Here is a 15,232-nt window from a genome sequence, read left to right on the forward strand (position 1 = left end):
TTTTTGTTCCTTGTGTTTGATTTGACCAATGTCCATCTTGACCTCCCTTCTAACTCTACTCTATGTTTGTAGCGTTCTATGTTAGTATTGAAATCGATCTCTAATTAAGGTTGACTGAGCTTAAGTTGATTTATGTTGAGTTTTGAGATTTGATCAATGTATTAATTGATCAAATGAGACGTCAAGTCAAGCTTGATCAAATATTTGATAGTCGATCAATGTGTTAGTTGGTTTAGGAAGAATTATATAGATCAAGATTGACTGAATATTTGATAATAGAAAAATTTAAATGAGTCATGATTAATCAGACCTCGACGGAATTTAATTAGGTTTAGTCATGTGTGACAAATATACTTAACGACCAAATTTAATTTTCATTGCTATTTGATTTTCTAATTAGGGTTAATTTTCCTAATTTTTTATTCCCACCCTATGTTCTGTTGAATTTTGTTTTAAATTCAAAGTATTTTTTTGGTAGTGTTTTTAGTCCCACATTACTAGGTGGAGAAGCTTGGAAGAGCTTATATAGGAAGTCCTTCCATCCTTGCTTAGCAATGATAAGGGGACCTACACGCATGCGCGGGTCAAGCCCAAATCGAGTGGATTTGGGGGATTCGAGCCGGAAATCCATAAACCGGGCGTCACGTACGCGATTAACGCACGCAGGGGGGGTGCAAATCCCCAGCCCGCGGGCCTTGCGCTCACTGAACCAAACCAGTTTGGTTTTTCGGTTTTGTTCCGCATGTGAGGAAGGGACGCGGACGTGACACTGAGACGCGTTTCCTCGCTAGCGAAGCAGTGCTTCGTATCTTCTCAGAGTGAATAAAAGGGGACTTGCAGTACCTCTATTCTTCACTCAAGCCTCGAGCTTTCTCCTCCTTCTCCCTTCTCTGTGCGATTCATTCTACACGGTTTTCTGCTTTCTTGTCCTGAGGCTTGGTCTTACGACGATCTGAGGTTGGGTCCGAGTGTCGCGTCCGTTTTGGAGTGCACCTACGGACGAGACGAGCGGTTGTCGGATCTTGGGGGAATTTTGCCGAAGAGCCTTTGCACCGTGAGGCGGCAATAAATTCTCTAAGGACAGTCGGCGTGCCGACGCTTCAACCGGATAACTATATTCTAAACCCTACTCCTTTATTTATCTGTCTATTGCATGCTATTTTTTGTGCGAATATAATACTGCTTATATTGCTTTAGTTAACAACATTCTTGGAGAATTTATTGCCTGCATCAATAGACATGATGAATGATAGGGTAATAGGATCTAATGAGGCTAGTGCTAGACCCGAGAAATTTTACGGGCAAAACTTCAGACGTTGGCAACAACGGATGAAATTTTGGCTTACTACGCTAGGGCTATTCTCCGTTATAGAAACAGACCCTCCTTCACCTAATGAAGAGGAACCTGCCCGTAGTGCTGCCTTAGAGAGGTTTAAGCAAAGGGATTATCTCTGCCATGGGAGAATCCTGTCTGCCCTCTCAGACGCACTATTTGATGTGTACTGCTCAACCTCTTCAGCTAAAGAGCTGTGGAAATCTTTGGATAAAAAAATATAACTCCGAAGATTCTGGTTTAGAAAAGTATACTGTGGCAAAATTCTTGAACTTCAAAATGGTTGAAGGCAAATCTGTGGTTGAGTAGACACATGAATTCCAAGTTCAAATTCATGGTCTTGCTGAAGGAGATATGTCATTACCTGAAAAATTTCAGGCCTTATCTATCATCGAAAAATTGCCTCCGAGTTGGGAAGATTTTGGCATGACTCTTAAACATCGGAGAGGTAAAATCTCTCTAGAAGATTTGATGATTGCCTTAAATATCGAAGAAGAACATCGGAAGCAACATAAAAATGATGATACAAGAATGCCTATGGATTTTATTCCAAAGGCGAATGTAGTAGTCTCATCTGACAAGAAGAAATTCAAAAATCAGAAAATGAAGAACAAGATGAAACCCAACCCAAAGGTTCAAAAGAAAACTGGAACCAAACCTAAGCGTTGCTGGGCATGTGGACAGGTTGGACATTATGCCAAATTCTGCCCTAAGCGAAAGGACAAGGGGAAAAACCAAAGCAATACGTCCAACACCAATGCACAAGTAAATGTCGTGACTGCTAGTAACGACACCAGCGATAGGTTTGTTACCTTCAAACCCGAACTAAACTTGATCTATCAACCCAATGAATGGTTAGTTGATACAGGTGCTAATGTACACTGTTGTGCTGATCACTCTGCCTTCCTTACTTATTAGGTAATTGAAGGCACTTCCGTGACCATGGGGAACCATTCTGCAGCCAGGGTGTTTGGGATAGGACAAGTTGACCTGAGGTTCACCTCTGGAAAAGTCTTGTCACTGCATGAGGTGCACCATGTTCCAGCGGTCCGTCGGAATTTGATTAGCGGATCAAAGTTAGTCCGTGCTGGTTATGAGTTGAACTTTAAATGTAATAAAGTTGTAATATTACATTTAGGAACCTTTATTGGAAAAGGTTACCTTAATGAAGGTTTATTCAAACTCAATGTAGAAAATGCTACCTTAAATAAATCTACTAATATTGGTTGTTCATATAACATTGAGTCTTATGATATATGGCATGACAGATTAGGACATGTCAATTTTAATACCGTGAAAAGGATGATGAACCTTGACATGATTCCTAAATATGCTATAAATGATAGGAAAAAATGTGAAGTTTGTGTGCAATATAAACAAACCCGAAAACCCTTCAAATCAGTTGATATAAATTCTGATATTTTAGAATTAATCCACACTGATTGTTGTGAGTTTAACGGTGTAATAACGAGAGATCATAAAAGGTATTTCATCACCTTCATTGATGATCACTCTCGTTATTGTTATGTTTATTTGCTAAAAACCAAGGATGAACCTTTAGATAAATTTATGGTTTTTAAATCTGAAGCTGAGAATCAAACCGATAAAACTATTAAGAGGTTAAGGTCTGATAGGGGTGAAAAATTTACCTCGAACCTGTTTCAAAATTTTTTTCAAGATACAAGTATAATCCATGAGGTAACTGCTCCATATAGTCCTCAATCCAACGGTATACCAGAACGAAAAAATCGAACCCTTGAAGATATGATTAATTCCATGTTAGGCAGTTCTGGGTTACTCAACTTTATGTGGGGGGAGGCTCTATACACTGCATGCCATGTGCTAAATAGAGTCCCAATGAAGTCAAGGGATAAAACACCATATGAGCTTTGGAAAGGCCGAAGGACAAGTTTGAAATACCTTAAAGTGTGGGGGTGCCTTGCAAAGGTACTAGTACCTGAACACAGAAGGAAAAAACTTGGTCCAAAGACCATAGATGGTATCTTCTTGGGTTATGCTCAAAATAATATTGCATATAAGTTCCTGATTATTAAATCAGAAATTCATGGAATAGATGCAAATACTATTGTAGAACTTCGCGATGCTACATTTTTTGAGGATATATTTCCTATGAAGACGAGAATACCTCAATCTAGTATTCCTACTAGAAATGAGCCTTCTTCCGTAGAGGTCCCACTATCCGTAGTGGATACACCTTCCTCAAGTCACTCTAGACTAGATGAATCTAGTGAGTATACAGAACCAAGAAAGAGCAAGAGGCAACGTGTGTCTACGGATTTAGGCCAGGACTTTATCACCTATAATATAGAAGGTAATCCTGTGACATATAGAGATGTTATGGCTTCTCCTGAAGCTAAACATTGGAAAGAGACTATTAAAAGTGAAATGGACTCTATTATCTCTAATGCCACTTGGGAGTTGGTAGATTTACCTCCTGGGTGTACCACTATAGGATGTAAATGGGTGTTTAAGAGAAAACTAAAACCTGATGGGTCAGTAGATAAATTCAAAGCCCGCCTAGTTGCTAAGGGATTCAAACAAAAAGAAGGGATTGACTATTTTGACACTTATTCTCCTGTTACCAGAATTACTACAATCTGAGTATTAATCGCATTAGCATCCATATATCATCTTGAGGTCCATCAAATCGATGTCAAAACGGCATTCCTGAATGGAGATCTAGAAGAAGAGATATATATGGATCAGCTTGAGGGATATGTAGTCTCTGGAAATGAGAATAAAGTCTGTAGGTTAGTCAAATCTCTTTATGGTTTGAAGCAAGCCCCAAAGCAGTGGTACGAAAAATTTGATAGAGCTATGCTATCGTTTGACTTTGAAGTAAATGACTCTGATAAATGTGTGTATGATAAAATGAAAGGTGATAATTGTATTATCCTATGTTTATATGTAGATGATATTCTACTGTTTGGAACTAACCTTTCTATTATTAATGAGACTAAGACCCTCTTAAGTGGTAAGTTTGATATGAAGGATATGGGTTGTGCTGATATGATTTTAGGGCTGAAGTTGACTCGTTCAACTGATGGAATAACAATTTCTCAGTCACTCTATGTTGAGAGAGTATTAGAGAAATATGGTTATAGCCAAGTTAAATCTGTTGTCACACCATATGACCCTTCAAAAACTCTCCACAAGAATAATAGTGGTGTGGCAGTGTCTCAATTAAGATACTCACAAATAATAGGTAGTCTAATATATTTAGCTAATTGTTCTAGACCTGATATTTCTTTTGCTATAACGAAATTGAGCAGGTTTACCAGCTGTCCGGACAGAACACATTGGGATGCATTAGACAGAGTACTCAGATACCTAAAAGGTACTATATCCTTGGGTTTGTGGTATGGGAGATTCCCTGTAGTCCTGGAGGGATATAGTGATGCTAGTTGGATAGCAGACACTGCTGAGTGTAAAGGCGTTACTGGTTATGTCTTTACACTTGGAGGCGGTGCAGTTGCTTGGAGGTCTGTTAAACAGACGATTATATCCCGTTCTACATCTGAGGCAGAATTGTGTGTTTTAGATACCACAGTAACTGAAGCTGATTGGCTTAAGGGTCTTCTTTCAGAAATTCCCTTGATGGTAAAGCCAATACCTTCTATTTCAGTACACTGTGATAATCAAACAACAATAGCTCAGATTAGAAGCTCCAAGTATAACCAGAAACAGAAGAGACATGTACGAATAAGATTGAAGTCTATTCGTGAGCTAGTGTCTCTTGGAGTGGTGTCATTGGACTTCATAAGTTCAAAAAACAATATTGCTGATCCACTCACAAAAGGACTTGATTCTAAGAAAATCAAGAGATCCAGTAAGGGAATGAGACTGAGGCCTATCCTGGTTTCATCTATAATGGCAACCCAACCTATCTGATTGGAGATCCCAAGAAGTAAGTTCAATGTGGTATAAACAAGTTATAAGGGTGAACCATAAGCATCAAATTGATTGAGATGTAATCTCATAATCTCTTCTCTGGATAGATGCTTGACTGCTAGTAAGGATGAGCTTGGAGGCTCTTAATGAGTTCAAGGTCTTATTGACAGGATGCTCGCAGTACATCCTTGGAGAACTCACCTATGTAAGTGTAACTGTGTGGCCGCAGTGTGGGGGGTTTAGGCAACTCCCCTTAGCACTTATAAAACAAGATTCGGTGGCATGGCCGTAATGCACCAACCCAGAAGGATTCAACCGTCGCCCGTGATGAGTTGTTACCATTTGACTTCACATATAAAAAGGTTTAAGTTCAAGACCTAGTTCACTTCAAACCTATGTGAATAAGATTGGTGTACTTAGGTGAAAATTCAAACCGGAAGGTATTTTCACTAAAAGCTCATTGCAACCTAGCCTCAGGACATTTTTTTTTGTTTTTTTTTGTTTTTAACCGAAATGATTTGAATTTGTCGGGAATTGTTGAATTTTATTTTAAATTCAAAGTATTTTTTTTGGTAGTATTTTTAGTCCCACATTGCTAAGTGGAGAAGCTTGGAAGGGCTTATATAGGAAGCTCTTCCATCCTTGCTTAGCAATGATAAGGGGACCTACACGCATGCGCGGGCCAAGCCCAAATCGAGTGGATTTGGGGGATTCGAGCCGGAAATCCATAAATCGGGCGTCACGTACGCGATTAACGCGCGCAGGGGGGGTGCAAATCCCCAGCCCGCGGGCCTTGCGCTCACGGACGGCCCGGTCTATTTTTGCTGGTTTGGTTCAGTCTGAACCAAACCAATTTGGTTTTTCGGTTTTGTTCCGCGCGTGAGGAAGGGACGCGGACGCGACACTGAGACGCGTTTCCTCGCTAGCGAAGCAGTGCTTCGTATCTTCTCAGAGTGAATAAAAGGGGACTTGCAACACCTCTATTCTTCACTTAAGCCTCGAGCTTTCTCCTCCTTCTCCCTTCTCCGTGCGATTCATTCTACACAGTTTTCTACTTTCTTGTCCCGAGGCTTGGTCTTACGGTGATCTGAGGTTGGGTCCGAGTGTCGTGCCCATTTTGGAGTGTACCTACGGACGAGACGAGCGGTTGTCGGATCTTGGGGGAATTTTGCTAGAGAGCCTTTGCACCGTGAGGCGACAATAAATTCTCTAAGGACAGTCGGCGTGCCGACGCTTCAACCGGATAACTATATTCTAAACCCTACTCTTTTATTTATCTGTCTATTGCATGCTATTTTTTGTGCGAATATAATACTGTTTATATTGCTTTAGTTAACAACATGTTCCTCCCTGACCCGATTCTCCAACGCAATTTTTCCTCCTCATAAGGTAAGCTTCTCTCCCCTCTCTTCTCCTCTTAATCCTGTTGACAAGGCAGCCGAGGCTGTGATTAGGTCATGCCTTAGCCGTGACTGCGAGCGAGAATCGCCCTAGACGGGCCCGCATGTAATCCTAGCTGGTATGGCTGTGTAGCCCTGGCTAGGCACATGCGTGTTTTAGGATTTTGTGTTTTATGAAGGCATTCAAAGACTTTTTGATCGACTTAAATTGAATGCATGGTCAAAGTTTGTAGATTGAATTGTTCTTATTTATTTTGTTAGTTCTTGAAGATGCTAAAAGAATATTTTGTTAGTTCTTGATAAATAGACGAGCATATGTGAGCCTATTAGAAAGGTTCTACACACTATTAGGAATGCAAAGTTTAGATGCTATGAATTTTTTTATTCATTTAGTTATTTCTTCCTTTGAATTTATCATCTTTATTGGGTCAGAAAACATTATCCTTATTGTTCATAGTCTTCAATATCTATTTCTTATTTCTTGAGTTTTAGAACAGTAGCAACTCATGAAATGATAGTGGTATAATTATGTATTAGTGAGGGTTGTATAATATGTATTAGTTAGATTTTTTTTATACCATATATTTCATTTTGCTTGGATTGATCGAGGAAGATCGCATCATTTCCTAGTCCACGAAGGCTATTCTTGGTTCTGATTTAATTATTAATTGGAATGTGTATGTGTTATAATATTATTTTACAGATATAATTATGTCAGATATTGTAATAGTACACCGTGGTCAGATTATGTTTAGAGTTATTAGGGATTGGTAAGTATTAATATTATTAGTAATTCAAATTCATCTAATCTTTTATTTATTATTTTAAAAATAAAAGTTTTTTCATATAATTTTATTCCCGATAGTCATAGTGTATTTGTTTACATAATTAAAAAATTTAAAGAACGTGCTTCTAGTATACATGGGGGTATGTAGACCAAGATCTTAAAGTATTTTATTATAAAAATGTTTTGATAAGTAATTTAAATATTATTGATATTGTATAATATAATACTTTTTATACTAATTTTCTCATTATTATTGTAGAAAAAAATATAATTGGGAGATAAGACACATGGCAAAATTTTAAAAAAAAACTATGAAACAATTATTATAAAAAAAACTATTCAAGTATTTATTTATACAAGTGGAGAAGGAAAGGAACAACGTCATCCCATATGTACCAATTGAGATTTATAATACATAGAAGAACAATTGGGTTGTAGAAAAATGACAGTAACATTCATCGACTACACAAAATAGAAATATTGAGCTCGCAGGCTCAATCACAAGATGCGCAAAGTATACAGCTGGATCATGATCTATTGTAGAGTATACAATAGATTTGGTGAGTTTACAATAATCTTATATAAATTTTTTAAATTATTAATGAACTTATTTTAATTTATAAGAAAATTGTATATGTAGACAGACACTTTATAGAGACCTCCCACTTTTTGGGAGGTGTTTCGCAATATACATCAACAAAATATAACACTTTTGTTGATATTTGATCAAATGTCATATAGATGTAAATAATATAAACTTTATTACCGCTCATATTTAATAATGATTAGCTTTTTAAATTATATATTAAATAATAATAATATTTTTTACATATGAATTTGAGTTGCACATGCGTCTCAGCCTGCTCTAGAGGAAAAGGAGTTATAGACTCTATCACACGATGTGATAAATGATATATATTATGAAGTTGTCAGTGGAAGGAAAGAGAACTCCCTCTACAACCTTTGCTCCTACACAAAAGTTGTATATGATCGTATGATGACCCCTGATACAATGGTCATCCTAGTTCATCATCTAGTGAATTGCAAATGTTAAGACAAGAAAATTAAGAATTGAGGGATCAGGTCATGACATTAGAGAAGTCGATGGAAGATCAAGTCAGTGAGCAGTCGATGGAAGATCAGGTCAAGACCGCAGTAGAGCGGCAAATGCAAGAATTCATATATAACTTTCTGTTAATGAGTCCTTCTATTTTTCAATGCCGCATGTTTTGATTCACAGGACACTTAAGACTCGAATGCTACTAACAAGTAGCTCATAATAGTTGGAGCAATCTAGGTGCCCTCGGTTTTGATGTTTGGGCAAAGATTTAAGTTAGATTTATTATTGTATTTGATATGCATTGTGAGTGTGCAGGATACAGGTACAACAAGGAAAGTCCAAGTGTGATCTTGGCAAAGGAGGAAAGTCCAAGAATGAGTCTTGGCGGTGTAAGTCCAAGCATGTAGTCTTGGCAATGTAAGTTCAAATGTGACTTGGTAATGGATGAAGTCCCGGAGGTGAGGAGCCTCTTGGCAAAGGAAGACCCGATAATATGGACAAGGCCGAAGGAAGCTCCAGAAGGCAAGATGTGAAGGATGGGGAGATATCCGAGGGACGCGAGACTGCTGGAGGAGGCTAGAAGGCTAGGTCTAGGTTGGTCGGGCGAGGACTAGTGCTGAGTGATTGTACTCAGGGCAAAATTCTATGTGTTTTTAGGGTTTACTGTAGCAGCACTGTTGCGACACTGCAGCAATACTGTAGCAGGCGACTGGTTACTGTAGCAGACGACTGGTACACTGTAGCAATCGACTGGTACACTGTAGCAGTCGACCGTTGGGTAACGGTCAGCTTCACTTAAAGGACCAGTTGACTGGTGCATACACCAGTTGACTGGTAGCAGGAAAACAGCTTAGTGTTTTCCTCTCGAGCTCTATTTAATAGAGCTCGGGATGCTTGAGCATGGTTGACGAAATAGACTTGGTTAAAGCCTATTAGAGTCTCCCAAGCCTTCGTGTGATCAGTGTGCTTGTATTCAAGTGTTTGTGGCGAGGTTTCTCCACCGACAAGGAGCTTGAGATAGCCAGAGGTTTTCCGGGGAGTCATCCACCGACGGATCGGGATCGTCCACCTTACGGACAACTGTGGAGTAAGAGCTTTATCTCCAAACCACGTTAAATCAACGTGTTAGATTTGCTTTCTCTTGTTAGTATTTATTTTTGTATTTCTGCTGTGAACTAACATTATAGGAAGCAATCGATTTGGGTGAAACGCTATTCACCCCCCTCTAGCGAACGTCAAGGTCCCAATAAGTGGTATTAGAGCGAGGTCACTTTTCTACGGACTAATCGCCAAGAGAGCAAGAAGCTAGAGGAAGAAGAAGATGGAGTCCGAAGGACCGCTCGGATGGGATATCCGAATTCCACTTCCGTACGACAAAGAAGACTTCAATTATTGGAGGAAGCAGTTGGAGACATAGTTCCAAATGGATTGGAACCAATGGGTTGTCTTGAGTGACCCATTTGAAGCTCCTACGGACAAGAAGGGTAAACACCTCCGACCTCGGCATTGGACCGAAGAGCAACGAGAGCAATCGGAGGTGTACAAGGAGGTAACGAGAATTTTGCATAATTTACTACCTTCTAATATTTTGTTGAGTGTAGGTGAAATCACAAATGCAAGTGATATTTGGAAAAAGATCATTACCTATCATGAAGACCCTACAAAAATCCAAGGAGTGGAAGAACCCAAGGAGAAGGGCTCATTGGTGCAAGAAGAGAAGAACCAATCCGATGTTGACAAGAGGTCAATATTCGAGGAGGAAAAGGAAGAGGAGGAAGAGAAAGAGAAGGAAGAGGTGGAAGAGGAGAGATCTTCCACATCCTCAAGAGATGAAGAAGTGGAAGAGTCCACATATTCAAGTGAAGAGAAAGAAGAGAAATCCGAGGAAGAGGAGATCTTGGAAGCTCAATCCTCTACCTCAACTACCAAGAAGAGCACAAAGGACCACATCAAATGTTTTGAGTGTGGTAAGATGGGGCACTATAAGAGTAGGTGTCCTTCGCTCAAGAAGGTAAAGGAGGTAAACCCTAAACTCACTAAAGTTAATTTAGAAACTAATGTGAGTTGTAGGAAGAAGAATAAGGAGAAGAAGCACATTAGGTGCTTTACATGTGGTGAGTGGGGTCACTACCACACAAAGTGTCCCAAATTGACTAAGAAGAAGAGTCAAATGATACTAAAGGCTAAGGAGAAGCCTAAAGTGGTTGGTCCCACGGAACACAAGAGCAAGGAGCATATTGTGTGCTTCTCATGCAATCAAAGAGGACATTATAGAAGTCAATGCCCTAAAGGGAAGAAGCCAACTAAAGTCAAAGGAGGAAGCACAAGTTTAGGGGGAGCTTCCAAGGTAAAAATCAAGGTATCATTCAATGAACATATTCCTTTGACATATGATAAAAAGCATGCTAGAAATAATTCTTATCATTTTAATGCTAATTATCATGAAAGTAGGAAGCATGATGGCACTAAGGGTAAATATATTCCTCCTCATGCTAGATTTATCACACCTAAGGTTAGGAAGGTAGATAACAATTTAGACAATAACTCTAAGGATTATAGATATATGTCTAGATATGGAAATGCTTATAGGGGTCAAGAAAAATCCAAGTCTATGGATTTAATGACGGAAAATCAAGTCTTGAGGTCAAGACTTGATAATTTAGAAAGAACCCTAGCAAGAATGGAAAATATTCTTAGGGGTCAAAATGAGCATAACCTAGGAAAAGCTAGACAAGAGCCATCCAATGGCTATAGAGGTTTGGGATACAAACCTAAAGCCAAGAAGGATGTGACTTTCTTTCATAGGGTTCCATATAGTTATGAGACTAACCCTAGGTTTAGAGGTCAAGTCAAAAATATTAGGGAAGGAATCCCTAAAAGTACTTTTGGCAAGACCAATGTGACTAAGACTTCTAAGAAGTCTAACAAAGTCACAAAGAAGGTCACACGGGAAGTTATTCCTAGAAGTGACCTAGTAGAAGTGACCAATGATTCTAAGAAGCCTAGAAAGGTCCTTAGGAAGGTATCTAGGGAAGTCATCCCTAGTGAGTACCTAGAGCATCCAAGGAGCACCAATAGGTTTTGGGTTCCTAGGAGCATATTCTCTACACCCTAGATAGGTTTAGAGAGTGTCAACTCAAATTGGAAGGGTAGTTAACCCAACCTTGTTAAAGTTGACACTTGAGAACATTTTCAAGATTATTGTTAACCTTTGAAAATGAAAAAGATTATTGTGTTACTCTTTGAAAGAGTAATATATGTGCCAAAATTTGAAGAGTTGAATTAATCCAAGTTGGCATACTTAAGAAAAGTATAAGAAAAATTAAGTTAGAATTTTGATACTTTCTTAAGGAATTAAGAGAACACTCATACTTTAATCAAATGTGATTAAGCCTTGAAGAGCAAAAAAGGTGCCAAGTTTTGAGGATTTGAAATTAGGTTAAATTGGCACACTTGGGAAAGCAAAAGAAATGTCAAGTTAGGACTTAGATAACTTCTTTAAGAGTTAAGAGCAAATCTAAGTCTTAAATCTAAGAAGATTACTCCTTGAGAGAGTAACATGTGCCAAACAAAATTTGAGGATTTAATTTTTAATTTCAATTGACACAAATAGGAAAGGGTAAAAGACATGCCAAGTTGGGTTGTAGCATTTCTTCAATAGGCAATCTAGGATTAGAATTTAAAGGCTTAGTTAAGGGATTAAGGATACTTAGATAGTCTATCTAGGTATATTTTATATATGCTAAAGTGCCATGATTGATTGCTTATCACATGTCATGACATCATGTGTTGCATTCATTTTTAGTATGAAAAACATAAAAATATCATGCCATGTCATACATACATCATGTAGCTATAGCATTTTTTTTAAAAGATTGCTCATTTTGATATATGCCATGTAACATCATGCATTATGTTAATCTCCTTGTAATTAAGGACAAAAGACATTTATTATGAATGGTAAAGAGCCCAATAAGTGAGATTATGCCAAATGACATCCTAGGTGGATGATCATAAGTCTCATAATGCCTAGATAGTTATGCATGATCCCTTAGTTTAGGGCAAAAACAAATATACATCTCACAAAGAATCATAAGGTGACTTGTATGTGTTTTAGTACACATTAGATACAAGTGGTATGTTAGGATGGTGAACAAAACTCAAGATGTTGATTTAGTGCATCTTGTTGAGTTTTAGGTTCATCAAAACACATAGTTATGTGTCTTCCAATCATTGGGAAAGCTAATGTACAAGTCATGTGCATTAAGCCCAAAGAACGTGGTTGGATATTGGTTTTGAAAATGATTTCAAAATTCTTTTGAAAAACCTTGGTGAAGACTATCTTTTGATAGTAATCATCATTGGAAAGTTAGACACAAACTAGGAGAAAACATTGAAGTTTTCAAATTTGTATCAATCTTTGAAAATAGGAAGTATTTTCATAGAAAACTATTTTTCCCTGATAAAGTATACCCTAAATAATGTCTACATGAGTTTTCATGATGAAAACAAGTATGGATTGGTTAAGAAAAACCAAAGTGAAGTTTCGGTTGAGGTTTAGTTTTATTATTGAATTTTGAACCTCAAAACTTCGAGTTTTGGTTTTCCTAATTATTTAAGAACCCCAAGTCATTGTTGGTGCAATGATAGAAGTTTGACCATGTTTTTAGGGGGAGTTACTCTTTGAAAACATAAAAATCTTTTCCAAGACCAAAAGGAGGTCAAGTGTTAAGGTAGCACATGACATTGGTATGGGAGGTGTGACCAAGGACAAGGGAGAGTCATCCAAGGACAATAAGAAGAAATATGTTAGGGTGACATATAATTATGGCAAGGATGAGGTGCCCAAGGTGAAGGACAAGAAGAAACTAACCAAAGACAATGTGTCTAAGGTTAAGAAGGCGAGTTTAGTAGGTCAAGTGTCACCCGAGGTGCACCGAAGTGGCCTAGCCATAGTGGATGAGTCACCAAGGGAGGTGACTAAGGTTAAGATTTCTAAGGATAGGAAGAGCTTTTGGGACCCATGATATATGGGTTATCAAATGTGCCAAGTGATTAGGAGACGGACTTAAGTCTCTAACCTAGTGGGTTGGCACAATTGGGATGTGTTTCATGCATGAAAATATGATATTGGGGGTCATATTGCATAAAAATTAGTTTTTGATGTATAGATGTCATATAAACCCATGCTAGGGAAGTATTGTGGTTTAGTATGGGCTGATACATCAAGAGGAAGCCAAAACTAGGACTTTAGGTCAATGTTCAATTGAACTATTTAGCTAGTTTTAAATTTTTGTATCAATATTGGGATCTATGATAAATATATTTATATATATATTTTTCTCAAGTAGACATGGATAAAATAGACCTCTCCACAAAATTTAGGATTTTTTGGATGTCTGTAGAATTTTTGGCGCATTTATGAAAGTAAGTAAAAAAGGTTGATTTTTGCCCAAAAAGAGTACCAGTCAACTGGTAATAGTATTTTTGAGCACAGAATGTCTCTGTAAGCTCATTTTGATGAGGGCAGTCGACTGGTTCTGATACCAGTCGACTGGTAACAGTATATTTCGAACACAGAAGGTTCTGTGAGTGGAAATCGAAGGGGTCAGTCGACTGGTACCTAGTTCAGTCGACTGATACTAGCCTAAAAGTGTTTTTCAATGTTGTTCTTGATCGTGTCAACTCGTTTAAATGTATGAGATCTATGGGGGATAAATACATGAGTTTAGGGTCAATTTGGATGATAAATTTTTAACAATTGGGATATTGTTGGAGCTCTTTTTGTTGTATGGCAAAGGGGAAGAAGTTTAGGTTTAAGTGGGAAACCTATACACCTTTGCAAGAAATCCTGGCTCAAGGGGGAGCTTAGGTGAAGGGGGAGCGATTATTTAGGCAAAGGGGGAGAAGTTTACCTTTGCGGGAAATCCTAACTCAAGGGGGAGCTTGGTGAAGGGGGAGCCTAGGGATTTAGGTTCCATTATTTATGCATGAGTTGATTTGCATATTTATTTGCATGTGTATTGCATTTATGTTTCCCTAACTTAAACAGGTTGCCAAACATCAAAAAGGGAGAGATTGTTGGAGCAATCTAGGTGCCCTCGGTTTTGATATTTGGGCAAAGGTTTAAGTTAGGTTTATTGTTGTATTTGATATGCATTGTTAGTGTGCAGGATACAGGTACAACAAGGAAAGTCCAAGTGTGATATTGGCAAAGGAGGAAAGTCCAAGGATGAGTCTTGGCAGTGTAAGTCCAAGCATGTAGTCTTGGCAACGTAAGTCCAAGTATGACTTGGCAATGGATGAAGTCCCGGAGGTGAGGAGCCTCTTGGCAAAGGAAGACCCGATAATATGGACAAGGCCGAAGGAAGCTCTAGAAGGCAAGACGTGAAGGATGGGGAGACATCCGAGGGACGCGAGGTTGATGGAGGAGGCTAGAAGGCTAGGTCTAGGTTGGTCGGGCGAGGACGAGTGTTGAGTGATTGTGCTCAGGGCAAAATTCTATGTGTTTTTTAGGATTCACTGTAGCAGTACTATTGTGGCACTATAGCAGTCGACTAGTACACTGTAGCAATCGACTAGTACTCTGTAGCAGTCGACTGGTAGTCGACCGTTGGGTAAAGGTCAACTTCACTTAAAGGACCAGTCAACTGGTGCATACACCAGTCGATTGGTAGCGGGAAAACAGTTTAGTGTTTTCCTCTCGAGCTCTATTTAATAGAGCTCGGGGTGCTTGGGCA

This window comes from Zingiber officinale, chromosome 8B (genome assembly GCF_018446385.1).
Source record: "Zingiber officinale cultivar Zhangliang chromosome 8B, Zo_v1.1, whole genome shotgun sequence".
Classification (NCBI taxonomy): Eukaryota; Viridiplantae; Streptophyta; class Magnoliopsida; order Zingiberales; family Zingiberaceae; genus Zingiber; species Zingiber officinale.